Here is an 8,808-nt window from a genome sequence, read left to right as displayed (position 1 = left end):
TTTTCCATCCATTTAATCGGTCATCCAGCTGTTTTTCCTTATATTCTGCCTTTGTTTAAATTATTATTATTATTCATCATCATCCTCTTTTATTCATTAAACATGAAACTCAGTCAACATTTAAAAATGTGTCATTCTTCTTCTTATTATTATTATTAATTTCCCCTTTTCTCCTTTTTTCTCTTCCCAGCACCCTGCCTACGAATTAAAAGAAAATTATTTTTCCTTCCATTCGGCATCCAGTCGCTTTCCACAAACAGCCTATAATTCTGTTTTAATGCAAAAATTCAAGGTTTCGTTCCACCCTTCCTCGCCTTCGCAAATTTTCACGCCCCTACCCGCCTTCTGGGGCCGGTCTCTGCTGTGGATCATCGATTGATTTAATTAGGAGGGGGGCAAATGCTTTTGCCCTGTCCTTTTTTTTTTTTTTTTGTTTTTGCTTTTTTAAGAAATTGCGGAAAAGGTGAGCAGCGATAGAAGAAGGGAGAGAGAGAAAAGAAACGGAGAAACTATATCGCTCAGGGCTAAAATCAATCGGTTTGTTGCGGTCGTATCCTCAACCGCCTTGATGATATCACTCCAATAATACAGGTAGCTCTCGACTTATGTTTCATTTAGTGGCCATTCAAGGTTATAACGGCACTGAAAAAAAGCAACTCGGGACCGTAATCATGCTTGGAAACTGACTTGTACTTATGACGGTGGCAGTGTCCTTCCTGCAACCTTGCGCATCGTGTGACTCACTTAAGAATTACACTGAATAAATGCCAAATTAGGAATTTATTATATAATTTTATAGCTGAAGGTTGCTTTGAAATGTATAGTATAGGGGGGATATAATAATAAATGTTAGAAAGAAATGGTTAACATGTGGGGGGTGGTTCCCCAAGCTTACATCCTTTGTTTACAACCTTCTCCAGTCCAGAAGGGCCAGACAGAGAGAATGCAAAGCGACATTCAAAACTACACAAAAAAACCCTCCTTTTAATAAAAACTTTTTTCTTGTTCTGGACACTTCCCATGGGGCCGTTCCAAAAACAAAAAAAACCCAGGGAGTTAGGACCTGTTTTCAGGACGTACGAACTGCTGCAACATCCTTATAGTCACGTGATCAAAATTCAAACGCTTGGAAACTGACTTGGACTTCTGACGGTTGTGGTGTTCCCCATCCCCCCGGGGGTCACATGATCTCCCTTCCGACCATGCAAAGTCAAAACAGGGGAAGCCAGATTCACTCAACAACCCAAGTTATCAATTGCGGTGATTGACTTAACGACAGTGGCAAGAAAAGGGGGGCAAAACTCACTTCAATGATCTCGCTTAGCGACATACATTTTGGGGGGGGGCTCCGTTGTGGCCATAAGACGAGGACTCCCTGTTTCGGAATCTTTCAGATTCAAGACTTATTTTCAGTGGCCTGATTCAGACCAGGAGAAAGTATCAAAAGATAAGGGGTGAAATGCTACCCGGTTCGGACCGGTTTGGGAGAACCGCTAGTAATAAAAGCTACCGGTTTAGGAAAACCTGTAGTTAAAAAAAATGCTACCAGTTCGGACGAACTAGCATTTCTGATGATCAGCTCTGCCGCGCGATTTATATTCGCTAGAAATCGCGCAGCGCAGCTGTTTCCCCCCCTGCTGTTCTATTTATCTTAGAAAAGGCTTCTTCAGCACTGCACAGTAGCGCCTGCGCTGTGCACGCATGTGAAGTGCGCATTTGGTGCTCACTGCGCATTCGTGCGCGCAGCGAGCCGGTAGCACACTTCGGAGCATTTCACCACTGCAAAAGATCCAGAATTGATCCAGTTCAATCGGCCACCTCAATCCTTCATGCGCGCCCCGTGAATTAGACAAAGAGCCTCCCGTTTTTAATCTATTCTACACCGTGCTTATTTAATTTGCTTTTTACAGATTTTACAGGGCAGGTAAGTTTCCGTGTAGAAATTTTAATTTGCCGGTTTAGAGACCCAAACCGAAGTCCATACAGAGCTGGGACCTAACTTGACGGAGTCTTTTCGAAACCCGGACGGCTGTTTTCTGACTTCCTTCCAATCCTTTCGATCGGGTCTCCTTGCAACAATCCAGCTATTCAAGGCGGTAGCCCCAGGGTGGGTCTGAGAGAGCCGGGACCCCTCCCAAAGCAAGCACTTCCCTGGCTGGCTTTTAGTTCTGTTTTTCTTTCCCTGCTCAAAAGAAGTTTTTCCTTTACGGGGTCGGGCTTAGGAACGGGCCAACAGAAGGCTGGTGCCACCCCTCTGTTGGTGTTTTCCAGAAATGACAGAGGCTGGGAATTCTGCAAATCCAGGATCGGTTTATAGAAGGACCTGGAGAAGAGGAGAGGAGAGGAGAGGAGAGGAGAGGAGGGGAGGGGAGGGGAGGGGAGGGGGGAGAGGAGAGAAGAGAAGAGAAGAGAAGAGAAGAGAAGAGAAGAGAAGAGAAGAGAAGAGAACATAGAATAGAATAGAATAGAATAGAATAGAGTAGAGTAGAGTAGAGTAGAGTAGAGTAGAGTAGAGTAGAGTAGAGTAGAGTAGGGTAGGGTAGGGTAGGGTAAGGGGTAGGGTAGGGAAAAAGAGAAAGAGAGAAGGGAAGAGGAGGGGGAGGGGAGGGGAGTGGAGGGAAGACAGTAGAGTAGAGTAGAGTAGAGTAGAGTAGAGTAGAGTAGAGTAGAATAGAATAGAATAGAATAGAATGCAGAATAAATAGAGTAGATCAGAGTAGAGTAGAGTAGGGTAGGGTAGGTAAGGTAGGGTAGAAGAGAGAAGAGAAGAGAAGAGGAGAAGGAGAGGAGAAGAGAAGAGAAGAGAAGAGAAGAGAAGAGAAGAGAAGAGAAGAGAAGAGAAGAGAAGAGAAGAGAGAGTAGGGTAGGGTAGAAGAGAGAAGAGAAGAGAAGAGAGAGTAGGGTAGGGTAGGGTAGGGGTAGAAGAGAGAAGAGAAGAGAGAAAGAGAAGAGAAGAGAAGAGAAGAGAAGAGAAGAGAAGAGAAGAAGAGAAGAGAAGAGAAGAGAAGAGAAGAGAAGAGAAGAGAAGAGAGAGAAGAGAAGAGAAGAGGAGAACAGAGTAGAGTAGAGTAGAGTAGAGTAGAGTAGAGTAGAGTAGAGTAGAGTAGAGTAGAGTAGAGTAGAGTAGAGTAGAGTAGAGTAGAGTAGAGTAGCCTGAAAAACAGGTGGAAAAGGAGGTTGGTTTTTAAGAAAATGCAAAGCGGATCTCAGCCTGGCATTAGAACAAGAAGTGTTCTGCTACATTTTACCAGATTTCCTGTTTTTCCCTCCCTTTTTCCCTCTCCTTTTCTCATTTGCCTGTCTTTTTTGCAAAGCTTCCCTTCTCCATCTTTTTGACCAAGCGCAAGGAAGAAAGAAAAGGAGGAGAGAGAGGGAGAGGAGAGGGAGGACGAGAGGGAGGGAGGGGGAGAGAGAGAGAAGGAAGGAGCGAGGGAGGGAGAGTGAGAGAAGGGAGGGAGATAAAGAGGGAGAGAGAGAGAGAATGGTGGAGAGAGAGAGAGAGAGAAGAGGGGAGGGAGGGAGGGGGAGAGAGAGAGAAGGAAGGAGGGAGGGAGAGAAAGAGAAAGAGAGAAAGAGAGAAAGCGGGGAGGGAGAGAAAAAGAGAGAGGAGAGGGAGGGAGGGGGAGAGAGAGAGAAGGAGGGAGGGAGAGAAAGAGAAAGAGAGAGAGGAAAGAGAAAGAGGAGGGGAGAGAAAGAGAGAGAGAGAAGGAAGGAGGGAAAGAGAGGGGAGAGAGAGGAAAGAAAGAGAGAGAGAGAGAGGAGAGAGGGAGGGAGAGAAAGAGAAGAAGAAAGAAAGAAAGAAAGAAAGAAAAGAAAGAAAGAAAGAAAGAAAGAAAGAAAGAAAGAAAGAAAAACCGTTTTTTTTAAAGTGATGACTTCGTTGCTTTCGCCCCTGTGCCCAACTTCTATTGGGTTCTGAACTAAGTTTATCAGCCAAGCGTAAAAACATTAATCACCTAGGAGGGGAAAGGGGAGGGGGGAGAAAAAAAAACCCCTAAAAATAAAATGAAAATAACACCCAGAGAAAATGACTTTTCAAAATGTCGCCGGCATAATTATCAGCTTGTCCATTACATTAAATGCCACCATTTATAACGGGAACGTTTTAAGCATGCAAGCAGTAATTAACTTCGTAATGAACTGGGGGACCCCTGTGCCTCTCTTCCCTCAGCTAATTTGCATGTTAATTATAATTAGCAACCAGGGAAACAAGTTATAAACATCTTAATTAGCAGCTTAATCATTTTTACAAGGAAATGCGCCCCGCTTTGATAGATGAGCAAGAATTAGATTAATGGCACTCTTGCTTCCAGTCGCTCCTAGTGTGCAGGAATGGAAACGCACACTCGGGTGTGAGTGTGTGTGCTCACAAATTCACACACCCCTTCGGCTGGCAGGCTTGCCAATTGATTTGCCGGAGAGACCAGGCCTGAGCAAACCAGCTCTCCCAAAATTCAGATTTCTGCAGGCAGAAGAAAATTAAGGAAAAGGGACCTTTTTAGTCAAATGATTCTGGAAAGACGGGAGAGGGTTTGGGGAGGTTCACCTCTATTTTATTTTTTATTTTTTCCACTCAAGATTTTCTTTCCTTGGGAAGAAAGAAAAAAGGGAGGGAGGGAGGGAGGGAGGGAGGGAGGGAGGAAGGAAGGAAGGAAGGAAGGAAGGAAGGAAGGAAGGGAGAAAGAAAAGGGAAGGACAGGAAGGAAGGAAGGAAGGAAGGAAGGAAGGAAGGAAGGAAGGAAGAAGGAGGGAGGGGAGGGAGGGAGGGAAGGAAGGAAAGAGAAAGAAAGAGACAGAAAAAGAAAAAGAAAAAGGAAGGAAGGAAGAAAAAGAAAGAAGAAGGAAGGAAGGAAAGGAAGAAAGAAAGAAAGGGAGGGAAGGAAGGAAAGGAAGGAAGAAAGAGAGAGAGAAAGAAAGAAGAAAGGAAGGAAGGAGGAGGGAGAGAGGGAAAGAGGAAGGAAAGGAAGGAAAGAAAGAAAGAAAAGAAAGGGAGGGAGGGAGGGAAAGAAGGAGGAAAGGAAGGAAGAAAGAAAGAAAGGGAAGAAAGGAAGAAAGGAAGGAAGGAAAAAAAGGAGGTGGGTTTCAGCAGGTTCTGTCCAGTTCTGGGAGAACCGGTAGCGGAAATTTTGAGTAGTTCGGACAACCGGTACTAAAAATTCTGCCTGGCCCCCAGCCCCCACCTATTCCCTGCCTTCCGGAGTCCCAGCTGATCGGGAGGAAATGGGGATTTTGCAGTAACCTTCCCCTGGATTGGAGAGGGAATGGAGATTTTTACAGTATCCTTTCCCCTGCCATGCCCCACCAAGCCACGCGCACGCCCACGAAGCCACACCCACACAGAACCACGGTAGTACAAAATTTTGAAACCCACCACTGGAAGGAAGGAAGGAAGAAGAGACGGAGGGAAGGAAGGGAGAAAGAAAAGGGAAGACAGGAAGAAGGAAGGAGAGACAGATATTCTATTCTATTCTATTCTATTCTATTCTACTTCTATTCTATTCTATTCTATTCTATTCTACCCTACCCTACCCTACCCTAACCCTCTATCCTATCGTATCCTATCGTATCCTATCGTATCCCTATCGTATCCTATCCTATTATTTTCAGCACTTCAACCTGCATTTACTCTAGTGCTGACATAAGAAGGAGAAGAGGGGGGCAGCTGGCAAGAGGAATGCTTGACATTTCACCTACTTAATTTCCTTGAAGATAATATCCCCTAGGAGATGAGATGGGAGTGGGGACATTCCTGGAGCTTAAGTAGTAGATATGGGGAGAGTGATTTGGAAGAAGGGCCAATGAGACGCAGAGATTTGGGGAACGGAAAGGGAAGGTTTTGGGGTCAGGAAGTCAGAGTTGGCTACGCCACGATCGGGGAGCAGATTGTCCGTGCTTAATAAAATGAAAGATTTCTTCAAAGACTACCTGTTTGGAAATGCAATTTATTTTATTTGAGACGATATCAAAACCTGACAATTATATTATATCTACTATATTCTATTCTATCTACTCTACTCTACTCCCTATTCTATTCTATTCTATTCTATTCTATTCTATTTCTATTCTATTCTATTCTATTCTATTCTCTATTCTCTAATCCTTATTCTATTCTATTCTATTCTATTCTATTCTATTCTCTAATCCTTATTCTATTCTATTCTATTCTATTCTATTCTATTCTATTCTACTATATCTACTCTACTCTACTCTACTCTACTCCACTCCACTCCTCTCCACTCCACTCCACTCCACTCCACTCCACTCCACTCCACTCCATCTATTCTATTCTATTCTATTCTATTCTATTCTATTCTATTCTATTCTATTCTATTCTATTCTATTCTATTCTATTCTCTATTCTCTAATCCTTATTCTATTCTATTCTATTCTATTCTATTTCTATTCTCTAATCCTTATTCTATTCTATTCTATTCTATTCTATTCTATTCTATTCTATTCTACTATATCTACTCTACTCTACTCTACTCTACTCTATTCTATTCTGGTATAAAATAACAGAGTTGGAAGGGACCTTGGAGGTCTTCTAGTCCAACCCCCTGCTTAGGCAGGAAACCCCACACCACATTCTATTTCTATTATTCTATATTCTATATTCCTATATTCTATATTCTATTATTCCATTCCATTCCATTCCAGACCAGGGGAAAGCTGTCTTACTCCGCTGTCAGCTGTCATTCCATCTGTTTTTTTTCCATTTAAAAATTCATGATTCCCTCCCAGAAGGAAGACCTGTTGTACCCTTTTAATATTTAACTAGATGTTTGGAGTTCAGCCCCTGCGCCGACTTTTGTCCGTTTCTCTTTCCGACGCAGTTTGCTGCACCTACGTAGACGAAAACTCCTCATTTCGTGCACCCGGTAGTAGCCATACAAACTCCAGACAGACGGAGACGCGGTAAGTTGCATCTCTGGTTTGTGCTATTTTATTTCCCTTCCGTAACGATGTCCTTCTTGAAATGAGTGGGGTTATCCCTGTATCGACAAGCCTCTGTTATCTTCTTCAAACTTCCCTTTGGGGTAGGCCAGAAAGATGGAAATAATTTGAGGGCCGTAAACTTTTTTTAAAAAAAACCCCGAAAGGAATGTGTGCTAAATTGTGGCTTGTTTAGCTACACCTCGCTAAATAATCCTTCACATTGAAATGCTACAAACCATGATTGCTGGGTTTTTCTCCACCAAGCTGTTTTGTTTTTGGGGTTGTTTTGGTAGTAGAATAGACTAATTTCATGATGCGATTAAATTAATTCAAACTACTCAAAATTTCCGCTACCGGTTCTCCCAGAACCTGTTAGAACCTGCAGGATTTCCCCGCCCCCCCTGTCCCCCGCTCGATATTATTTTAAAAATGATTTTAACGGGAAGAGGACCGGTATCGAGGATTTTTTTTAAAAAAAAGATTATTTAGCTGTGAAAAATTATTTAGCTTTTCCTCACTGGTTCGCCTGCTGCGGTGTTTTGTCTGATAACGAGGGGCAATTTAAACAGTAAGTAATCAAATTAAAACGAAGGGTGAACTTCTCCGAAGGGGGGGACAGGCGATGAAACAGTGCTTGAAATGAAATTTCAATCATGGGGAGGAGATTTAGCCAGGGATGAAATCCAGCAGGTTCTGACAGGTTCTGGATGATGAGGCTAAAACATACGACGAAACGGTTGCAGGAACTGGGCATGGCTGGTCTAGTGAAGAGAAGGGACCAGGGGAGACAGGAGAGCATCTTCCAATATTTGAGGGGCTGCCCCAGAGAGGAGGAAGGGGGTCAAGCTATCCTCCAAAGCACCTGAAGGCCAGACAAGAAATGATGGATGGAAACTGACCAAGGAGAGATTCAACTTAGAAATGAGGAGGAACTTTCTGACAGTGAGAACAATCAACCGTTGGAACATCTTGCCTTGAGAAGTTGTGGGGAGCTTCATCCCTGGAGATTTTCAAGAAGAGATGGACTGGCCATTTTGGTCAAAAATGGTGGTAGGGTCTCCTGCTTGAGTAGGAGGTTGGACTAGATGACCTATAAGGTCCCTTCCAACTCTTGTTAATATTAATGGGGCAGAACTACAACCGATATTTCCCTGTTATAAATATTATTCGTAGGGAATTGATCTTTTTTTTTTTAATTTGATTTATATGCCGCCCTTCTCCGAAGACTCAGGGCGGCTCACAATGTGCCTCAGCAATAGCCTTCATCCTTTTGTATATTTTATACAAAGTCAGCTTATTGCCCCCACAATCTGGGTCCTCAATTTTACCTAGCCCTTAGAAAGGATGGAAGGCTGAGTCAACCTTGAGCCTTGGCGAGATTCGAACCCTGCAGTAATTGCAGGCAGCTGGTCTTAATAACCAGCTTAATAACAGGGGTGCCTTAAACCCCTGTACTACCAAAGGCTCTTGGTCTGTTATATCGCACATATTCAATATTACATTTCAAGATCTATCAAGGTTTTTACCACCCGCTCGATCCACAAAAGTCGCTCTGACAACTCCACTTCCGCAAATGGAACTAACATCCCAAATCTTGGAACGATGGTCCCTCTCTCTCCTTCTCTCTCTCTCATCTTTCTCTCTCTCTCTCTCTCACTCGTGCTTGCTTTATTTTTCCTCCTCCTCCTGTTTTCTTCGTGTGGTCGTGTTGTCTCAGGCTGTTTTAACAAGCCGCCGGCTAAGTAGGGAAACGAGGAGCAGGATAAGAAGGGATTGCTAACTCCAGACATGCCCTGCTTTCTCCAGCAAGGAAATTCGGTGTTTACTGTCTCCTGGGAAACTGGGGAAAGCACGTTGGACAGACTCCAGAGA

Source organism: Pituophis catenifer, unplaced genomic scaffold (genome assembly GCF_029215685.1).
Source record: "Pituophis catenifer annectens isolate HBS135680 unplaced genomic scaffold, rPitCat1.0.hap2 SCAF_18, whole genome shotgun sequence".
NCBI lineage: Eukaryota > Metazoa > Chordata > Lepidosauria > Squamata > Colubridae > Pituophis > Pituophis catenifer.
The sequence above is the reverse complement of the archived record's forward strand: the minus strand, read 5'-3'. Positions refer to the sequence as shown.